At 42.1% G+C, this 23370-nt stretch overlaps 1 protein-coding gene and 3 pseudogenes across 6 annotated transcripts in view; 1 reads left to right on the plus strand and 3 right to left on the minus strand.

Annotated features, from left to right (window-relative positions):
- Positions 1-6571: 6571 nt before the first annotated feature.
- Positions 6572-23370, minus strand: part of LOC134983117 (zinc finger protein OZF-like) — a 69063-nt gene continuing 52264 nt past the window's right edge. For all 6 annotated transcript variants that reach the window (XM_063948840.1, XM_063948839.1, XM_063948836.1 and 3 more), the window contains one exon: positions 6572-7904. The gene's annotated coding sequence lies outside the window, so the exon portion shown is untranslated. The remainder of the gene's footprint in view (positions 7905-23370) is intronic.
- Positions 8465-8583, minus strand: LOC134983172 (5S ribosomal RNA; annotated as a pseudogene).
- On the minus strand, positions 14757-14875 carry LOC134983173 (5S ribosomal RNA; annotated as a pseudogene).
- On the plus strand, positions 20677-20795 carry LOC134983174 (5S ribosomal RNA; annotated as a pseudogene).

Below are 23370 nucleotides of genomic sequence, written 5' to 3' on the forward strand. Positions count from 1 at the left end.
CGAGCGATACCACGAGCGCGTGGAATCGGTAGCCACTGTGTGCTGCCTACTGATGGAGGAACCAGGAAATGATCCCCTTCCTGACCTCCTCGCGGATGCCAAGGGTGAGGGTGGTGTAGAGGAAGTAAGCTGGAGCAGGGAGCTTTGTAACCTCAAGAGGGAGAAGCTTGAGTCAGTGATGCAGTCCTTTGATACCCAGTTAAGCAGAAAGCCCAGCCTGACTTCTATACGTGCCCATCACGTAGTCACTGGTGAGCATAGACCAATTCGGCAACCCGCGTATCGGGTCTCATCAGAGGCGCAGGCGAGTATTTACCAAGAGGTACAGGAGATGTTAGCGCTAGGCGTAATCACGTGCTCCAAAAGTCCCTGGGCCGCCTCAGTCTTACTGGCTCCCAAGAAAGACCGGACAACAATTTTTTTTTGTGTAGACTACCGCAGGTTGAACAAAGTGACCAAATCGGACACCTATCCCCTTCCCAGCATTGACGCGCTGTTAGATGAGTTGGCTGGAGCAAAATACATCTCTATGTTTGACCTGAGTAAGGGGTATTAGCAGATACCAATGACTCCCGAGGCTCAGGAACGGTCCACCTTCATCACCTCCTTTGGCTTGGTTGAGTTTAAAACCATGCCATTTGGGATGAAGAATGCACCAGACACCTTCCAGAGCATGGTTGATGACCTGCTGAAGGGGTTCAGAGATTTCACCCAGGCCTTCTTGGATGACATCGCTGGCTTCAGCTGAACATGGGAAGATCACCTGAGGCACGTGGGCAGGTCTAATTATCTGGGCAGATAAGTGTCAAATGGGGATATCAGAGGTACAGTAGCTGGGGCACAGTGTGGGGGGAGGTAAGGTGAAGCCTGAACCAGCAAAGGTGGAGACTGCCCCCAGCCCACAACCCAGAGACAGGTCCTGGATTTCTTAGGGTTTGCAGGGTACTACAGACATTTTGTCCCTAACTTTAGTTCCGTGGCCAAACCGCTGACTGATATAAGAAGGAACTCCCTAAGATAGTTGACTGAATGACCGCATGTGAGTTGGCATTCCAGTCGTTGAAAATAGCTCTAGTACAAGCTCCAGTACTGATGGCGCCAGACTATAGTAAAAACTTTGTTGTACAGACTGGTGCATCCCAGTATGGACTTGGAGAAGTACTGAGCCAGGAGGGGCCGGGTGGACAAGAGCACCCTGTGGCCTATCTGAGCAGAAACCTGCTATAGCGGGAGGTGGGGTATGCCACAATTGAAAAGGAGTGCTTGGTTATTGTTTGAGCTGTGAAGAAGCTCCAGCCCTATTTGTATGGCCACCATTTTACAGTGGTAACGGACCCCAATCCATTACGGTGGATTCAGTACACCACGGGGGAAAATGGCAGACTGTTGCCGTGGAGCCTTGCTCTTCAGGTTTATGACTTTCATATTATCCACAAACAAGGCAAGGCTCAAAGCAATGCAGATGGACTGTCATGTCAGGAGGAGCCTGAACCCACAGGGAGCTCCTAGTAACCCCAATAAGAACTGCGGGACCAAATCGTTGGGACATGGGTCCCTGGTTGACACGCTTAAACAATGGCGGCCACGGCACTCAAGGGGTTAACCCCTTATGTGCCCGGCACCATTTTATGGGCAAACGGTGCTTGGCACCACTTTTTAAATGTACACTGGCGCTAGGCACCATCTTTAAACTGTATAAGTGCTAGGCACCCAGTGTTTGAAAAATTTTCTAAAATGGAATTCTGTGTGCTGCAGTCCCAGACCTCCCCGGTGACCTCAGCCGTGAGAGTGACCCCCGGCACACTGGCGTGTGTGCGCAGAGGAAGAGGGGAGCCGCTCCAGCCGACAGATCAGTTCCCGCTCCAGTGCTCTGTGTACCACTGCTGGGGGACGGAAGCTCTGCTCCTGGTGCCTCAGCACTATGGAGGTGGCAAGACACGGCAGCCATGACGAGCGTCCCGGGCTGCTGGTCTGCAGGGGGGTGCGCCATTCACTGGGACCGGGCTAGCCGGCGCGTTATATGGCGAGGGTTAGTAGGATGCTGAGCACGGGTCTGGGAGCTACAGAGGCATGGAGCGACGGCAGCCGGGACAAGCATCTTGGGCTGCCAGGCTACAGAAGGGAGTGCACCGCACGCTGTGGCAAGGCCAATAAGTGCGTGCTGCACTGGGGGGACAGGGAGAGCCAGCTCCCTGGACCCCAGTAACAGGTAGTGTCCAGGCAGGCTGTAGGATGGGGGAAGCCAGCCCCATACCTCCAGCACTGGCAGAGTCCTTGCAGCCAGGCTGCAGGGCTAAGGGAGCCCAGAGCTGAGCTCTGTGCAGTCTGTAAAAAAAAAGATGTATAGAAATGAAATAATATATGTTGTGCTGTGAGGCAATGCAGTGTCTGGGTATGTGGAGCCTGTGCAGTGCACAGGCTCAGTGTATATGTAAGCAACAATGTACAAAGTGAATTTAAATGTGTTTAAAGTGAAATGCACTTACTTGGTTGTGTCCCAAGAGGGGGGAATCCATTACTGTGCAGGCTGTTGGATTCCTTCAATCGTTTTCTCCAAATACAGAATGCCTTCCCCTCTAGCCTCCCACATGAAAATACCATGGGGAGATAGAGGGTCAGCTCAGCTTTAAAACAAGCTGAGTACGTTTCTGGAGCTCCATAGGGTTCACCCTCAGTGGGCAGGAGACCATGACCTGGGATCAAGGCTGCCCATCTCTGGAGACCAATTTCAGACTGCAGATAGTGAGCTAGGTCCCAGGCAGATTTCTGGAAGTAAATTTAGGTGTGAAAACTTGCCCCAGCCCAGACTGAACGTCACCTGGGCGGATACCAATCTTCCAGGATGGGACAGTCAAAGGTGAGTGACCATTCCCCACTGTCCATAGAGGACAATGGTAGCTGTGCATGTGGCCAAGGCATGCACAGCACATTGGTAAACAATGATTGGTTGAGAATAGGGTGGGTTTACCCCCTGTGGTACTGTGGGGGTAATTCCGACCTGATTGTAGCAGCAATTTTGTTAGCAGATATGCAACACCATGTGCAGTGCTGGGGGAGGGGGCAGATATAACATGTGCAGAGAGAGTTAGATTTGGGTGGGGTGTGTTCAAACTGAAATCTAAATTGCAGTGTAAAAATTAAGCAGCCAGTATTTACCCTGCACTGAAACAAAATAACCCAACCCAAATCTCGCTCTCTCTGCACATGTTATATCTACGTCCCCTGCACTGCACATGGTTTTGCCCATCTAACAAATTTGCAGCAGCAATCAGGTCTGAATTAGGCCCAGTGTGTAGAATTGAGATAAAAAGAGGAGGCCTGAGAGTCTCCAGGTGTATTATACCATTTGCACTCTGCTGTAATCACCTTGCTGTATTGCTGTTGCCCCTAGCAATAGGGAAGTCTTTTTTTAAACCATTTGGCCAAATAAACATCTTCTACCTCAAGATGACCACTTCATCTTGTGACCTGCAGGGCTAGGTGAAAACTAGCTCTGTTCTTTGGCTGTCCAAGGTGCACCCAGAGTCTCCAAGCTCCGCCTTCCGCCTGCTACCATGCTGTGCTTAGGCGACAATTGGGGATTCATCAACACCACACAGATGTGGTAAGACTGCGTGTCAATGTATAGTGCAGAACCGTGGTCGCCATGGCAGGGGGGAGGGTCTGGTGGTGGCAGCATAGTACCTGCCCACTATGCAGTGGGTGGAGTCAGTAACAGGGGCTTACTAACGGTAAGCGGGAATCCCATATTTGGCCAGGTCCAGTGTGACCTAAATCATCACTCAAGGCGGTGAGGGCTTTCATACATAACCGTCCGGTCACAAATAGTAAGACTATAAAAATAAAATAAAACAGCTTATGGCTGCTAAAAACCAGCAGCCCTTAGACCATGGTCCGGCTCCTGCTGCACCAAACAAAACTGATTTGCCTGAGACAGGAAACGTGCCCGTTGCATGCTGAGAAGCCGATAGCTTTGATCATTTGGTGCCAATCCGCTGTTGCTACGTCATATCCCAATGGTATCCTGTGGACCCTGCCGGAGAAATAAATATATATATCTATATCTATATCTATATATATATATATATATATATATATATATATATATATATATATATATATATTGGGTAGTGAAGAATACAAGCGCTAATGAGTGTGGTGACGATTATACTGGAAATAATTAGGTGGATTAAAAGATTAATAAAATGGCCTTAGGCACTTATCTGATAAGAACAAAACTTCAATCCGGTATTCATCAATTTAGGAATCATGTAAAAGAAGAAACAGCAAACATAGTGTGTATCGTTCACAGGTAAAAATAGAGCAAGTTTGCTATATAAGGTGCAAATTTTTAGGGAATTTTGGCTATTCCCAATAAAATTATAATCTGTTGCTTCACAACATAAAATACAGATTTTAATGAACAATACAAAACACGGCTAGACAACACACGTACAAGATTTTAAAATCCCCTTGAAGAAGTCCACACCTTGAAGGACGAAACGCTTTGAGACCGTTTGCTGCTGAAACTCCTATTGATGGACAGATAAGCATTTGAACTACTTTTATCCTGTACGCATAAACTTTGGCTATCCTGTGTCCATGGAACAATTGGTTACTGATTCCTTTGTGCATAGAACGGACAGATAAGCTTTTAAGATTTTAAAATCTTGTACGTGTGTTGTCTAGCCGTGTTTTGTATTGTTCATTAAAATCTGTATTTTATGTTGTGAAGCAACAGATTATAATTTTATTGGGAATAGCCAAAATTCCCTAAAAATTTGCACCTTATATAGCAAACTTGCTCTATTTTTACCTGTGAACGATACACACTATGTTTGCTGTTTCTTCTTTTACAGGATTCCTAAATTGATGAATACCGGATTGAAGTTTTGTTCTTATCAGATAAGTGCCTAAGGCCATTTTATTAATCTTTTAATCCACCTAATTATTTCCAGTATAATCGTCACCACACTCATTAGCGCTTGTATTCTTCACTACCCAATTTTACTATATGTGTATACCATGCACTAATCTTGTTTTACTAGCTGCTACTCCTAAAAGAGCTAAACGAGTGTTTTCCTTCTTACATCTTATACCGCACGTTTGTACTATAGCGCCTAGGTCTCTATTTCTCTCTCTCTATATATATATATATATATACAAACATACACATATATATATATATATATATATACACACACACACGGGAATCAGAGAAACTCACATTATTTAATTGCAGCTTCCTGCCAGGCCACTAACCCCTCCTAATAAATGCACGGATTTAAAATGTCTGCCTCTATTAATTGAACAAAAGAAGAGACCCCCCTCTCACCCTCTGTAATGTCATCCCACTATTCAAATGAGCTGTCAAAATCGGACATAGCCAAAATTGCAAGTACATATAGTCAATATTGGTGGTTCTGGGCTGCGGCCAGTTCAAGGGAAATCGCATAGTCAAAATCACACTGTGTGTACCCACCTTTACACACCAGACGAGATATTTATAAACAGCAACATTGACATTATATGGACACAAAAGTAACAAAACAAGTGACACATTAACAGGAAACTGTCAACATAGCGACAATTATCTGAAAATAAGATAATAAAAACTCAAAGGAAATCTTTTGTTTTTAAACAACTTTATCTCATATCTTTAATACGCATATTTTTGTCTATATAGCGCTCTTTCTCCAACAGGACTCAAGGCGCTTTACAGATATCAAAAACAATGCACATAATACAGATGATTTGAGTAATACAGGAAAAATATCCTTTAAAGCAGAAACAATCAGGTTACATGTTATTATAGCAGGTAACTAAAACAGATACATATCAGGAGACTCAAAAGCCTATAGGGGTCATTCACGCCCAGACACAATAGCGGCCCGCAGCAGTTTCCTGGTGGTGGCAAAATGCACATGCGCAGCGGGCGCGCAGACACACACACATCGGTCACATCCCTGAGGGGTGAACGCGAGCGGGCCGGGACCATTTTCAAGGGGGCTGCGTGATGTCACATCTGCATTCATTTTTTATTAACCCCCTATAAGCTTTCAGAGTGCACCTCATATCATCTTTTCCAAGTGAATTCAAATGATTTGAGGTCGGTAGCACCACTACTTTCAGGATTATTACAAAGAACACACATAATGGCTGACACAGCAAATAATAAATTAAGACATACTAGGGATTAATTAGAAATAAGGAAGCATAATCATCATTAAGCCTAATTATCAACTGGTTCTGTGCGGGACCCATACACCTCTTTACTGCCTCCAGCAGTACCTGGTACTACACTGCGGCCACTTGCCCCATCTTCCCCCACTACTGCCGCCCACCCCGTCTCCTGCCTCTGCCCTGTTAACCCCACTACTGCCACCCACCCTACCTCCTTCCACTACTGCCACCCACTCTGTCTCCCCCCCAATACTGTCACCTGCCCTGTCTCCCCCACTGCTGCCATGCAACCTGTCTACCACCACTACTGTCCCATGCCATCTCCCCCCACTACTGCCACCTTCCCTGTCTCCTCCCCATTACTCCCACCCGCCCTTTGTCCCTAACACCTTAGCGCTGCTTGAGGACAAAATTCTCAGACACTGCCTCCTGCAGTCCCCACTATTGCCAGCGATCCTGTGTCGTCGTACCCCCCCCCCCTCTGCCACCTCAGTGCACCTTGGGGACAATATTACCCACAGTGCCTCCAGCAGCCCCTGCTACAGCAATAATGCCACCCACCCTGTCTCCCCCGACATCTTGGGGATTCTTGGTACTGCTGGTAACAATCCTTCATCTGCAGGTGGAAGTAACCAGGGCAGTAAGGAGGCAGAAGCTGATTCTGGTACCATGGAGCCTGGTCATGTAGGGCTGAGAGTCAGTAAGATTATGTATTAGAGTCACCATCTTACAGGCAGCTGGTGGAGGGAGCAGAGAATGGGTGTTATGTGGCAGGAATGGGCTGGTTAGGTAACAGCTTGGCTGCTGCATTCTGTACCATCTGCAAATGGTTCAAGTAATTTGCTGGGAGGCCCACGTAGAGGACATTGCAGTAGTCTATGCGTGATGATACAAGTGCATGTATGACTTCATGTAGATCTTCTGAGGGAAATAAGTGCTGGAGTCTGGCTATGTGCCGCAGATGAGGATCTGATTGTGGCTGATACCTGATGTCTAAGTGTCACTCCACCATCCAGGACACCAAGATTCCTCACAGGATCAGCATTTTGTAACTCTTAACCTCCAACCGTAAGTCTGGTTGGTTTGCAAAGCTGAGCTGTAGCCCTGACCTTTGTTGGTGAGCTTCTATCATAAAGACCTGTTTCACCAGGATTGAGTACCAGCCAACTGGCAACACCCACACCTAGAGCTCAGCTAGACAACCATTTAGAAATGGTATTAGGTTCTGAGTACATGGAGTAAAAGACCGGTCATCTGCATAGCAGTGGTAGATGAGGGCATGACATCTGATTATTTCACCAAGCTGTAGCATGTATGTTGCAAAAAAGCATAGGAGATAGGATAAGAACATTGAAGAACAAAGCATGGCAATGATAAGTATACTCCAGAAGATTAAAATGGTTCCTCACCTGAGTGATGTCTATTGTGTGCAACAGGAGCTGATTTATTTCTCAGAGTATGGAAATGGCCTCACACATGTGTGACTTCGCTGATGTGTAACAAGTTGTGATTTCTGTATAAAACATTTCCTGCACTCAGAACATGGAAATGGCCTCTCACCTGTGTAACTTCGCTGATGTGTAACAAGTTGCGATTTCTGTATAAAACATTTACAGCACTCAGAGCAAGAACATGGCTTCTCATCTGTGTGACTTCACTGATGTGTAAGATGTGATTTACTTAAACAGCATTTCCCTCAGAGCTAGAAAATGGCTTCTCACCTGTGTGACTTAGGAAAATTGGGTTAAGGATGCCGCACAAGAGTAAATGATGTTGCATGAGTAAATAATTAATGTAAGTTTCCAAGAAAACCGACCAACCGAAAAAACTTTCGGAATTAATCACCATCTACCATTAAACTGTCAAAGTTGTGGGTAGAGAAAAGGAGGGTGATTGTCGATGGTGCTCCCATGGGTCTATTACATTGGTAATAAAGAGAAGAGAGAAAAAGAAAAAGAAACCCTTGTTGGGAGCACTCACTCTTGGAAACAATGGAGAGTTAGATGATACTTGATAAATTAGGTATTTAAAACGTAACTTTTAATTATTTATGGGTAAAATACGGAGTACACCCTGTTTTGTTGTTAAAAATATAATTAAATAAACGTGAATCATTGGTTTCGAATTACCGCTGTGAATATATAGGTAAAAACATGTATATATATAAGGCCAAAAAATTGCAAAAAAAGGTTCGGCATAAAATATGGCAAAATCAAGGAATGTGCCCACCAGGTATTGTTTTTTAGGTTAGTGCAATAATCTGAGTATTGCCGTCAAGTAAAACCTACAACACCAGGTATTCCTTAGTGGTCAACCACCTAAGTACTGACCAGGCCCAACACCGTATTGCTTCCAAGATCGGACGAGATTGGGCATGCGCGGTGTGGTGTGGTAGTAGATTTCGGTTTGAACAGCTGGTATGCAGCTATCAACTACAACACAGACCTGGTTCTTGAAATGGGCAGATAGCCTCTTAGAGAAGAGACATATGTTTGACCATCATTGCACCGAATTGTATTCCAAATATATAGGTATACTAAGGTTTAAATCATATGATCAGTCGGTTTTGCCAAACTGAGCCGCCTGCATGTTGCTTTTGATTGTGTGTGCTATGCAACATAAATCCCAATGGATTTTTCACACGTAGTAGGGCATAAGAAAACCCTTGTTGTACTGATGACACGCCAACAAAAAAACATTAAATAATGAAAGTAATGTAATGTCATTAAGGCTGAAAATTATTCAAAAATATCTTTATCAGCTGTACAGACAGACTGGCAGATAAATAAATAGGGAATGTATTACAAAAGACACAAACCCTCCTGCCCACACTTAGGCTAAACGGAACCTTAGAGCCTGAAACGCCGCATGCTGTCTGTGTGGCAATCTTGTTGCCAAAATAAACCACTAAACATGTATCCACTGAATCTCCACAATAAATTAATCAAAAATATGGCATGCCGAATATAATTTGTGCTTCATTGGCAATTGTATATACAATCATTCATGTGCTCATATTTAAGATATCTGTGGGGAAAAAAGAAGGAATTATGCTGCTGAATATGCAGGAATAAATAAGTGGCAACATATATGTTCCAATTGCTGCAGCTATAGTGGATGACAGTTTGTAGCTATTTTGTAATGTGTCTGCCCAAAATTGACACAGAAAAAAGTACAAATAAAGATAAGCTGTGTATTGATAGCACTTATGAAACAGATTGTTCCATATGTTGTAGATGTACCTTATATAACTGGCATAATTTGCCGAAAAAAATTGAGGACCAGTGCACCTGTTGTTTAAATTACATAAGTGCGTGGCGGGAGAGCGGGAGACGTGAAAGTGCGGGATATAACTATAAGTGATACTTAGAGCCGTCTGTCGTCTGTCTCCTGTACTGCTGTGTGCCGCTGTCAGTGCCGCGTTCAGCTCGAGTTAACGAGCTGTGAAGATCTGCGGCTTGCCCAGTCTCCTCTCCTGCCGGTCTGCTGGTCACGTGAGCGCGCTCACCGTGACCACGTCCACCTCCCCTACGTACGTTTCACAACGAGCTTGTTCACGGGTAGTGTGAACACTGAAGGTGCAGACCCGGTTTTTAAGTCTGCTGAGATAATTGGTAATTGGCTACAGAGTTTAATAATTGTAGCAATGATTACCTCTGGGTCTGGCTGTTTGAAAAGAGCTGCAGTGAAAGCTCAAGGAATGTCCTGCATGTATAAATATGAATAGTGAATAGATGGCCTGCAACATATGCGATGGGAAATTCTGAATATAGTATATTTGAAATTTATTTGGTGAATATAATAGAATGAGGAAAAAATTGTTGTGTAATTAAGCACATATGTGCCGGGAAAAAGAAGAGTATTAAGGTGTGGATAAAATAGATAAATGAAAAAATATAGATAATTAAATAATTAAATAAATATATATATATGAATAAGTAATAATAACTAATAATGGTAAAAAATATGAATATATATGAATAAATATAATTAAAAACTAGGAGTTTGAGGAAAAAGTGGGTGTATGAGGATTAATGTGGCAAATGCAAATTGGTAGTGTTAAAAACAGGTAGTGTTAAAAAAGCTGATTGGGGGGGGGGGGGTTTGTGGGGGGGTTTGGGGGAAAGAAAAGGGGTGGGGGGGGGGGTTTTGTGATGTTAATGGGGAAAAGGGGTGTGTATGTTAGTGAGGTGTTGGAAATATGGTTAATGGGGAAGAAGAGTGAGTATGTTAATGAGGTGTTGGAAGGGAAAGAAACATGGCGTGAGAGATGATAGTGTTGAATGCAATGGTGTGTGAGAGGAACGGGGGTGTGGGGTGCCCTGCATTGTGCAGGTTGTATAGTAAAAATAGATTGTGAAAAGTATAAATAGAAAGGGGGAGGACGGGAGGAAAATAGAGGGGAGGGTGAAAAGGAGAAGGGGGGGGGTTTGAAAAAAAGGGGGGGGGGCGGGGAGGAGAAAAAGGGGGGGGGGGACTGAAGGATAAATAAAAAGAGGCTATGAGAGAAAGAGATAGTGATGTGTGATAGTGTGGTCCCTACTAGGCTAGTTATTAGTTATTATTTAATGGTAATATGATTTAATGGTAATATGGTCAAGTTGAAAGAAAGGCGCCATAATTAATGGTTTCATTGAGTCCTTGGGGATGTAGTGAGTTTAGTCTAAAAGTCCACTCACATTCCTTCCGTAAAAGGGTATTGGTCAAATCTCCTCCTCGTATACCCAGTTTAACTTGCTCAAGTCCACAGACCTTAAGTTCATTCCACCGGCCTGCATGTTTAGAGACAAAATGTCGTGCTACAGAGGTGATTTGCTTCATTTTTTGTAGATCTTTTGTCGCATTGCGAATAGATCCAACGTGTTCCAGAATTCTTTGCTTGAATGCTCTGGTCGTCATGCCAACGTATCTTTGTCCACATGTGCATACTATGCAATAAATCACTCCTTCTGTTGAGCAGTTAATGAAATGTCTGATTTTAATGTCTTTGCCATAGCGGTCCTGAATGTTGTCAGTCTTAAGAATATATTGACAGGCTTTACAATGACCACATGGATGTGTGCCGATCGTGGGTTGTAATTTGCCTCGTGTTGTTTGGAAATGGCTAGACACCAGTCTATCTTTCAAGTTTCTCGATCTCCTCCAGCTCATGGATACTTGTGGTCCAAGTTTTTGAGATAAAATGGGATCCAAATGGAGAATTCCCCAGTGTTTTTGAATGGCTTGTTTTACCTGACGCCACTCTTGGCAGAAACCCCCTACAAACCTGATATTCTTGTCTTGTTGTGGTTTTTGTTTCTTTTCAAAGATAAGATGTTCTCTCTGGATATTCTGGATGTTTCTACTGGCTTTCTTGATTGAAGTGTTACTGTATCCCCTTTCTCGTAATCTCTTCGAAAGTTCTTTGCTTTGATCCTCGAAGTCTTGATCATTGGAGCAGTTCCTTCTTAAACGGAGATATTCCCCCTTGGGTATGTTTGTAATTGTTGGGGGAAAGTGGGAGCTAGTTTGATGTAGCAGAGTGTTTGAGGATGTCTCCTTTCTATATAGTTTTGTTGAGAGCATTTTGTTTACATCTTTATAGATCAGTACATCCAAAAATGGGAGTTCATCCTGACTGATTTGGTGGGTAAGTCGAATATTGAGGTTGTTGTTATTAAGATGTTCTATAAACAGGAGAAGCATCTGTACATCACCTTCCCATATCATCAGAATATCATCGATGTACCTTACCCACATGATGATATTGGATGTGAAAACATCATTGCTGTCCGTGAACACAAATTCGCGTTCCCACCATCCTAAAAAGATATTCGCATACGTGGGGGCACAAGCTGCCCCCATAGCGGTGCCCCTGGTCTGTAAAAAAAATTTGTTATTGAAGGTGAAGAGATTGTGACTAAGTATGAACTGGAGTAGGTCGGCAAGGAACACATGGAATTTTTCCATGCCTTCCATGTTCATAAAATAATTAACGGCTTCAAGTCCTCTGTCATGATCAATTGAAGTATACAGTGCCTCAACGTCCAAAGAGACTAAGTATTGGTTTGTTTCCAGTTTAACATCATGAATCTTGCGAAGAACATCTGTGGTGTCTTGGACAAAGGAAGGGAGATCCAGAACGTGGTGTCGTAGATGTAGATCGACAAAGATGCTGGCTTTTTCGGTTAAAGATCCTATCCCAGATACGATTGGTCTTCCTGGTGGTTGCCTCATATTCTTATGTATCTTGGGGAGCATGTAGAAAGTAGGGATGCTGGGATGTGTTGTCTGGAGATATTGATATTCTGAAGATGTTATGGTCCCTTCCGCATGAGCATCGGTGAGAATCCGGTTGAATAGTGTCTTGTAATTTTCCATAGGGTTCAGTAATACTCTTTGATAACAAGTTTGGTCTTCCAACTGTCGATAGGCTTCCTGTATATACTGTTCGCGGGGCCATACCACCACGTTTCCCCCTTTATCAGATGGCTTTATAATGACATCTTGCCATGATTCAATCTCTTTGAGAGCATTAAGTTCCTTCCTGGATAGATTGGAATTGTACAGACTTCTGGTCTTCCGAAGATGTATATGGTCAAGTTCTTGAGACACTAATTTGGTGAATATCTGTACTTCTGGGCTCGTCTGCTCTGTTGGGAAAAACGTAGACCTTTTCTTACAAATGACCCTCGTACTGACTTCCCACTGGGAGTCTGTAGTTGGTGTTGATTCTGTATCCAAAGATTGTAGAGCTTCCAATGCTTCCAGTTCAAGTCCAGAAAGATCTGATGTATTCATGTTGTCACCTGTTTCTGTCTGATAAGGTTGTGTACCGTCAGTTTTGGAAGTAGCTATTTTATTATGAAATTTAGTAAGAAGTAACTTCCTGCAAAAAAGTTTTAAATCTTTTTCCCATTTGAATCTGTTGAACTTTTCGGTTGGTGAATAGGAGAGACCTTTGCTCAGGACTTGGATTTGATCGTGATCTAAAATGTGTGCTGAGAGGTTGATAATCTTGAGTTGTGAAGAAGTATCCGTTGGTATTGGGGAGACTGAAGTTACCTTCTGCGTGAATTCCGTACTGGTTGTCTTCTCGGTGGTAGTTGATCCCACTGTTGTTGACGGCCTCTTCCTCCTCTTGCGCCCCCTCCTTGTCTTTCGTTTGCTGGGTGCCTTGATCCCCTTCCCCTGGGGGGATCCCCTAAAAAATGCTGTTGATGATATTGGGAGGAACTGTTACTCTCACCTCTGAAGTTTGTGGTTACTGATGCGTTGGGGATATATTCCGGAATATCTTCAGTTCCAGATGTCTCTATATCTGATGAAGAGTAGTGTTCAGGGTTTCTAGGGGGTCGCGATTGCCAGGAGGGCTTATTCCACTTGAATATTTTGCCCGATGCAAAGTCCTTTTTATCTCTAGCAAATTTATTTCTTTTTCTGTCGATGATGGTTTGTTCGTATGTTAGAAGGTCTTGTTTGTTTTTCTCAAAACAACGTTGAAATTGTGTATCTTTCTCCCAGGGCTCCAATTTCTTACTTAAATCGTCCAGGTCACGTTCACAGCCCTCGAGTATGAGATGGTTGTGTTTAATCAAAATGCCCATGAGTTCCATGGAGCATTTGAGGAGACAGTTGTCCCAATCAGTTTTAAGATTTTCACTGGCCAGGCTGAAAGTGGGAAAAACTCTTGGCCAAAGGCCGCGTGGTGCAATTTTGTTCTTAAGGTAGTTCTCTAATGTAGTGAGGTCCCAACTGGTTCTTATTTGTTTGTGCAGTAATTGTTTGAGTTGTACAAAATCAGATTCCCAGTTGGTATGTGGTTCTGTATCTACTACGTTGCTTGGAAAAATTTCATCTAAGTTTTCTCTATTCCTATGTTTGTAGGACAATTCCTGCTTTAAACTGAAGCTCATGTTGATGATGTATGGGACTATGCCCGTTGGTGTACTGAAAGGCTGTAGTTACTGGAAAATTGTTCGTGATCAAATATTCCGTGCTGGTATTCCTAAGAAAACTATTTCTAGTTGTATACAATATGCAAAAGGAAAATTGGGTTAAGGATGCCGCACAAGAGTAAATGATGTTGCATGAGTAAATAATTAATGTAAGTTTCCAAGAAAACCGACCAACCGAAAAAACTTTCGGAATTAATCACCATCTACCATTAAACTGTCAAAGTTGTGGGTAGAGAAAAGGAGGGTGATTGTCGATGGTGCTCCCATGGGTCTATTACATTGGTAATAAAGAGAAGAGAGAAAAAGAAAAAGAAACCCTTGTTGGGAGCACTCACTCTTGGAAACAATGGAGAGTTAGATGATACTTGATAAATTAGGTATTTAAAACGTAACTTTTAATTATTTATGGGTAAAATACGGAGTACACCCTGTTTTGTTGTTAAAAATATAATTAAATAAACGTGAATCATTGGTTTCGAATTACCGCTGTGAATATATAGGTAAAAACATGTATATATATAAGGCCAAAAAATTGCAAAAAAAGGTTCGGCATAAAATATGGCAAAATCAAGGAATGTGCCCACCAGGTATTGTTTTTTAGGTTAGTGCAATAATCTGAGTATTGCCGTCAAGTAAAACCTACAACACCAGGTATTCCTTAGTGGTCAACCACCTAAGTACTGACCAGGCCCAACACCGTATTGCTTCCAAGATCGGACGAGATTGGGCATGCGCGGTGTGGTGTGGTAGTAGATTTCGGTTTGAACAGCTGGTATGCAGCTATCAACTACAACACAGACCTGGTTCTTGAAATGGGCAGATAGCCTCTTAGAGAAGAGACATATGTTTGACCATCATTGCACCGAATTGTATTCCAAATATATAGGTATACTAAGGTTTAAATCATATGATCAGTCGGTTTTGCCAAACTGAGCCGCCTGCATGTTGCTTTTGATTGTGTGTGCTATGCAACATAAATCCCAATGGATTTTTCACACGTAGTAGGGCATAAGAAAACCCTTGTTGTACTGATGACACGCCAACAAAAAAACATTAAATAATGAAAGTAATGTAATGTCATTAAGGCTGAAAATTATTCAAAAATATCTTTATCAGCTGTACAGACAGACTGGCAGATAAATAAATAGGGAATGTATTACAAAAGACACAAACCCTCCTGCCCACACTTAGGCTAAACGGAACCTTAGAGCCTGAAACGCCGCATGCTGTCTGTGTGGCAATCTTGTTGCCAAAATAAACCACTAAACATGTATCCACTGAATCTCCACAATAAATTAATCAAAAATATGGCATGCCGAATATAATTTGTGCTTCATTGGCAATTGTATATACAATCATTCATGTGCTCATATTTAAGATATCTGTGGGGAAAAAAGAAGGAATTATGCTGCTGAATATGCAGGAATAAATAAGTGGCAACATATATGTTCCAATTGCTGCAGCTATAGTGGATGACAGTTTGTAGCTATTTTGTAATGTGTCTGCCCAAAATTGACACAGAAAAAAGTACAAATAAAGATAAGCTGTGTATTGATAGCACTTATGAAACAGATTGTTCCATATGTTGTAGATGTACCTTATATAACTGGCATAATTTGCCGAAAAAAATTGAGGACCAGTGCACCTGTTGTTTAAATTACATAAGTGCGTGGCGGGAGAGCGGGAGACGTGAAAGTGCGGGATATAACTATAAGTGATACTTAGAGCCGTCTGTCGTCTGTCTCCTGTACTGCTGTGTGCCGCTGTCAGTGCCGCGTTCAGCTCGAGTTAACGAGCTGTGAAGATCTGCGGCTTGCCCAGTCTCCTCTCCTGCCGGTCTGCTGGTCACGTGAGCGCGCTCACCGTGACCACGTCCACCTCCCCTACGTACGTTTCACAACGAGCTTGTTCACGGGTAGTGTGAACACTGAAGGTGCAGACCCGGTTTTTAAGTCTGCTGAGATAATTGGTAATTGGCTACAGAGTTTAATAATTGTAGCAATGATTACCTCTGGGTCTGGCTGTTTGAAAAGAGCTGCAGTGAAAGCTCAAGGAATGTCCTGCATGTATAAATATGAATAGTGAATAGATGGCCTGCAACATATGCGATGGGAAATTCTGAATATAGTATATTTGAAATTTATTTGGTGAATATAATAGAATGAGGAAAAAATTGTTGTGTAATTAAGCACATATGTGCCGGGAAAAAGAAGAGTATTAAGGTGTGGATAAAATAGATAAATGAAAAAATATAGATAATTAAATAATTAAATAAATATATATATATGAATAAGTAATAATAACTAATAATGGTAAAAAATATGAATATATATGAATAAATATAATTAAAAACTAGGAGTTTGAGGAAAAAGTGGGTGTATGAGGATTAATGTGGCAAATGCAAATTAGTAGTGTTAAAAACAGGTAGTGCTAAAAAAGCTGATTGGGGGGGGGGGGGGGGGGGTTTGTGGGGGGGTTTGGGGGAAAGAAAAGGGGTGGGGGGGGGGGGTTTGTGATGTTAATGGGGAAAAGGAAGGAAGCCTATCGACAGTTGGAAGACCAAACTTGTTATCAAAGAGTATTACTGAACCCTATGGAAAATTACAAGACACTATTCAACCGGATTCTCACCGATGCTCATGCGGAAGGGACCATAACATCTTCAGAATATCAATATCTCCAGACAACACATCCCAGCATCCCTACTTTCTACATGCTCCCCAAGATACATAAGAATATGAGGCAACCACCAGGAAGACCAATCGTATCTGGGATAGGATCTTTAACCGAAAAAGCCAGCATCTTTGTCGATCTACATCTACGACACCACGTTCTGGATCTCCCTTCCTTTGTCCAAGACACCACAGATGTTCTTCGCAAGATTCATGATGTTAAACTGGAAACAAACCAATACTTAGTCTCTTTGGACGTTGAGGCACTGTATACTTCAATTGATCATGACAGAGGACTTGAAGCCGTTAATTATTTTATGAACATGGAAGGCATGGAAAAATTCCATGTGTTCCTTGCCGACCTACTCCAGTTCATACTTAGTCACAATCTCTTCACCTTCAATAACAAATTTTTTTTACAGACCAGGGGCACCGCTATGGGGGCAGCTTGTGCCCCCACGTATGCGAATATCTTTTTAGGATGGTGGGAACGCGAATTTGTGTTCACGGACAGCAATGATGTTTTCACATCCAATATCATCATGTGGGTAAGGTACATCGATGATATTCTGATGATATGGGAAGGTGATGTACAGATGCTTCTCCTGTTTATAGAACATCTTAATAACAACAACCTCAATATTCGACTTACCCACCAAATCAGTCAGGATGAACTCCCATTTTTGGATGTACTGATCTATAAAGATGTAAACAAAATGCTCTCAACAAAACTATATAGAAAGGAGACATCCTCAAACACTCTGCTACATCAAACTAGCTCCCACTTTCCCCCAACAATTACAAACATACCCAAGGTAGAATATCTCCGTTTAAGAAGGAACTGCTCCAATGATCAAGACTTCGAGGATCAAAGCAAAGAACTTTCGAAGAGATTACGAGAAAGGGGATACAGTAACACTTCAATCAAGAAAGCCAGTAGAAACATCCAGAATATCCAGAGAGAACATCTTATCTTTGAAAAGAAACAAAAACCACAACAAGACAAGAATATCAGGTTTGTAGGGGGTTTCTGCCAAGAGTGGCGTCAGGTAAAACAAGCCATTCAAAAACACTGGGGAATTCTCCATTTGGATCCCATTTTATCTCAAAAACTTGGACCACAAGTATCCATGAGCTGGAGGAGATCGAGAAACTTGAAAGATAGACTGGTGTCTAGCCATTTCCAAACAACACGAGGCAAATTACAACCCACGATCGGCACACATCCATGTGGTCATTGTAAAGCCTGTCAATATATTCTTAAGACTGACAACATTCAGGACCGCTATGGCAAAGACATTAAAATCAGACATTTCATTAACTGCTCAACAGAAGGAGTGATTTATTGCATAGTATGCACATGTGGACAAAGATACGTTGGCATGACGACCAGAGCATTCAAGCAAAGAATTCTGGAACACGTTGGATCTATTCGCAATGCGACAAAAGATCTACAAAAAATGAAGCAAATCACCTCTGTAGCACGACATTTTGTCTCTAAACATGCAGGCCGGTGGAATGAACTTAAGGTCTGTGGACTTGAGCAAGTTAAACTGGGTATACGAGGAGGAGATTTGACCAATACCCTTTTACGGAAGGAATGTGAGTGGACTTTTAGACTAAACTCACTACATCCCCAAGGACTCAATGAAACCATTAATTATGGCGCCTTTCTTTCAACTTGACCATATTACCATTAAATCATATTACCATTAAATAATAACTAATAACTAGCCTAGTAGGGACCACACTATCACACATCACTATCTCTTTCTCTCATAGCCTCTTTTTATTTATCCTTCAGTCCCCCCCCCCCTTTTTCTCCTCCCCGCCCCCCCCCCCTTTTTTTTCAAACCCCCCCCCCTTCTCCTTTTCACCCTCCCCTCTATTTTCCTCCCGTCCTCCCCCTTTCTATTTATACTTTTCACAATCTATTTTTACTATACAACCTGCACAATGCAGGGCACCCCACACCCCCGTTCCTCTCACACACCATTGCATTCAACACTATCATCTCTCACGCCATGTTTCTTTCCCTTCCAACACCTCATTAACATACTCACTCTTCTTCCCCATTAACCATATTTCCAACACCTCACTAACATACACACCCCTTTTCCCCATTAACATCACAAAACCCCCCCCCCCACCCCTTTTCTTTCCCCCAAACCCCCCCACAAACCCCCCCCCCCCCAAATCAGCTTTTTTAACACTACCTGTTTTTAACACTACCAATTTGCATTTGCCACATTAATCCTCATACACCCACTTTTTCCTCAAACTCCTAGTTTTTAATTATATTTATTCATATATATTCATATTTTTTACCATTATTAGTTATTATTACTTATTCATATATATATATTTATTTAATTATTTAATTATCTATATTTTTTCATTTATCTATTTTATCCACACCTTAATACTCTTCTTTTTCCCGGCACATATGTGCTTAATTACACAACAATTTTTTCCTCATTCTATTATATTCACCAAATAAATTTCAAATATACTATATTCAGAATTTCCCATCGCATATGTTGCAGGCCATCTATTCACTATTCATATTTATACATGCAGGACATTCCTTGAGCTTTCACTGCAGCTCTTTTCAAACAGCCAGACCCAGAGGTAATCATTGCTACAATTATTAAACTCTGTAGCCAATTACCAATTATCTCAGCAGACTTAAAAACCGGGTCTGCACCTTCAGTGTTCACACTACCCGTGAACAAGCTCGTTGTGAAACGTACGTAGGGGAGGTGGACGTGGTCACGGTGAGCGCGCTCACGTGACCAGCAGACCGGCAGGAGAGGAGACTGGGCAAGCCGCAGATCTTCACAGCTCGTTAACTCGAGCTGAACGCGGCACTGACAGCGGCACACAGCAGTACAGGAGACAGACGACAGACGGCTCTAAGTATCACTTATAGTTATATCCCGCACTTTCACGTCTCCCGCTCTCCCGCCACGCACTTATGTAATTTAAACAACAGGTGCACTGGTCCTCAATTTTTTTCGGCAAATTATGCCAGTTATATAAGGTACATCTACAACATATGGAACAATCTGTTTCATAAGTGCTATCAATACACAGCTTATCTTTATTTGTACTTTTTTCTGTGTCAATTTTGGCAGACACATTACAAAATAGCTACAAACTGTCATCCACTATAGCTGCAGCAATTGGAACATATATGTTGCCACTTATTTATTCCTGCATATTCAGCAGCATAATTCCTTCTTTTTTCCCCACAGATATCTTAAATATGAGCACATGAATGATTGTATATACAATTGCCAATGAAGCACAAATTATATTCGGCATGCCATATTTTTGATTAATTTATTGTGGAGATTCAGTGGATACATGTTTAGTGGTTTATTTTGGCAACAAGATTGCCACACAGACAGCATGCGGCGTTTCAGGCTCTAAGGTTCCGTTTAGCCTAAGTGTGGGCAGGAGGGTTTGTGTCTTTTGTAATACATTCCCTATTTATTTATCTGCCAGTCTGTCTGTACAGCTGATAAAGATATTTTGAATAATTTTCAGCCTTAATGACATTACATTACTTTCATTATTTAATGTTTTTTTGTTGGCGTGTCATCAGTACAACAAGGGTTTTCTTATGCCCTACTAACGTGTGAAAAATCCATTGGGATTTATGTTGCATAGCACACACAATCAAAAGCAACATGCAGGCGGCTCAGTTTGGCAAAACCGACTGATCATATGATTTTAAACCTAGTATACCTATATATTTGGAATACAATTCGGTGCAATGATGGTCAAACATATGTCTCTTCTCTAAGAGGCTATCTGCCCATTTCAAGAACCAGGTCTGTGTTGTAGTTGATAGCTGCATACCAGCTGTTCAAACCGAAATCTACTACCACACCACACCGCGCATGCCCAATCTCGTCCGATCTTGGAAGCAATACGGTGTTGGGCCTGGTCAGTACTTAGGTGGTTGACCACTAAGGAATACCTGGTGTTGTAGGTTTTACTTGACGGCAATACTCAGATTATTGCACTAACCTAAAAAACAATACCTGGTGGGCACATTCCTTGATTTTGCCATATTTTATGCCGAACCTTTTTTTGCAATTTTTTGGCCTTATATATATACATGTTTTTACCTATATATTCACAGCGGTAATTCGAAACCAATGATTCACGTTTATTTAATTATATTTTTAACAACAAAACAGGGTGTACTCCGTATTTTACCCATAAATAATTAAAAGTTACGTTTTAAATACCTAATTTATCAAGTATCATCTAACTCTCCATTGTTTCCAAGAGTGAGTGCTCCCAACAAGGGTTTCTTTTTCTTTTTCTCTCTTCTCTTTATTACCAATGTAATAGACCCATGGGAGCACCATCGACAATCACCCTCCTTTTCTCTACCCACAACTTTGACAGTTTAATGGTAGATGGTGATTAATTCCGAAAGTTTTTTCGGTTGGTCGGTTTTCTTGGAAACTTACATTAATTATTTACTCATGCAACATCATTTACTCTTGTGCGGCATCCTTAACCCAATTTTCCTTTTGCATATTGTATACAACTAGAAATAGTTTTCTTAGGAATACCAGCACGGAATATTTGATCACGAACAATTTTCCAGTAACTACAGCCTTTCAGTACACCAACGGGCATAGTCCCATACATCATCAACATGAGCTTCAGTTTAAAGCAGGAATTGTCCTACAAACATAGGAATAGAGAAAACTTAGATGAAATTTTTTCCAAGCAACGTAGTAGATACAGAACCACATACCAACTGGGAATCTGATTTTGTACAACTCAAACAATTACTGCACAAACAAATAAGAACCAGTTGGGACCTCACTACATTAGAGAACTACCTTAAGAACAAAATTGCACCACGCGGCCTAGGCCAAGAGTTTTTCCCACTTTCAGCCTGGCCAGTGAAAATCTTAAAACTGATTGGGACAACTGTCTCCTCAAATGCTCCATGGAACTCATGGGCATTTTGATTAAACACAACCATCTCATACTCGAGGGCTGTGAACGTGACCTGGACGATTTAAGTAAGAAATTGGAGCCCTGGGAGAAAGATACACAATTCAACGTTGTTTTGAGAAAAACAAACAAGACCTTCTAACATACGAACAAACCATCATCGACAGAAAAAGAAATAAATTTGCTAGAGATAAAAAGGACTTTGCATCGGGCAAAATATTCAAGTGGAATAAGCCCTCCTGCAATCGCGACCCCCTAGAAACCCTGAACACTACTCTTCATCAGATATAGAGACATCTGGAACTGAAGATATTCCGGAATATATCCCCAACGCATCAGTAACCACAAACTTCAGAGGTGAGAGTAACAGTTCCTCCCAATATCATCAACAGCATTTTTTAGGGGATCCCCCCAGGGGAAGGGGATCAAGGCACCCAGCAAACGAAAGACAAGGAGGGGGCGCAAGAGGAGGAAGAGGCCGTCAACAACAGTGGGGATCAACTACCACCGAGAAGACAACCAGTACGGAATTCACGCAGAAGGTAACTTCAGTCTCCCCAATACCAACGGATACTTCTTCACAACTCAAGATTATCAACCTCTCAGCACACATTTTAGATCACGATCAAATCCAAGTCCTGAGCAAAGGTCTCTCCTATTCACCAACCGAAAAGTTCAACAGATTCAAATGGGAAAAAGATTTAAAACTTTTTTGCAGGAAGTTACTTCTTACTAAATTTCATAATAAAATAGCTACTTCCAAAACTGACGGTACACAACCTTATCAGACAGAAACAGGTGACAACATGAATACATCAGATCTTTCTGGACTTGAACTGGAAGCATTGGAAGCTCTACAATCTTGGATACAGAATCAACACAACTACAGACTCCCAGTGGGAAGTCAGTACGAGGGTCATTTGTAAGAAAAGGTCTACGTTTTTCCCAACAGAGCAGACGAGCCCAGAAGTACAGATATTCACCAAATTAGTGTCTCAAGAACTTGACCATATACATCTTCGGAAGACCAGAAGTCTGTACAATTCCAATCTATCCAGGAAGGAACTTAATGCTCTCAAGAGATTGAATCATGGCAAGATGTCATTATAAAGCCATCTGATAAAGGGGGAAACGTGGTGGTATGGCCCCGCGAACAGTATATACAGGAAGCCTATCGACAGTTGGAAGACCAAACTTGTTATCAAAGAGTATTACTGAACCCTATGGAAAATTACAAGACACTATTCAACCGGATTCTCACCGATGCTCATGCGGAAGGGACCATAACATCTTCAGAATATCAATATCTCCAGACAACACATCCCAGCATCCCTACTTTCTACATGCTCCCCAAGATACATAAGAATATGAGGCAACCACCAGGAAGACCAATCGTATCTGGGATAGGATCTTTAACCGAAAAAGCCAGCATCTTTGTCGATCTACATCTACGACACCACGTTCTGGATCTCCCTTCCTTTGTCCAAGACACCACAGATGTTCTTCGCAAGATTCATGATGTTAAACTGGAAACAAACCAATACTTAGTCTCTTTGGACGTTGAGGCACTGTATACTTCAATTGGTCAT

The sequence above is a fragment of the Pseudophryne corroboree genome (genome assembly GCF_028390025.1).
Source record: "Pseudophryne corroboree isolate aPseCor3 chromosome 3 unlocalized genomic scaffold, aPseCor3.hap2 SUPER_3_unloc_1, whole genome shotgun sequence".
NCBI classification, from domain to species: Eukaryota; Metazoa; Chordata; class Amphibia; order Anura; family Myobatrachidae; genus Pseudophryne; species Pseudophryne corroboree.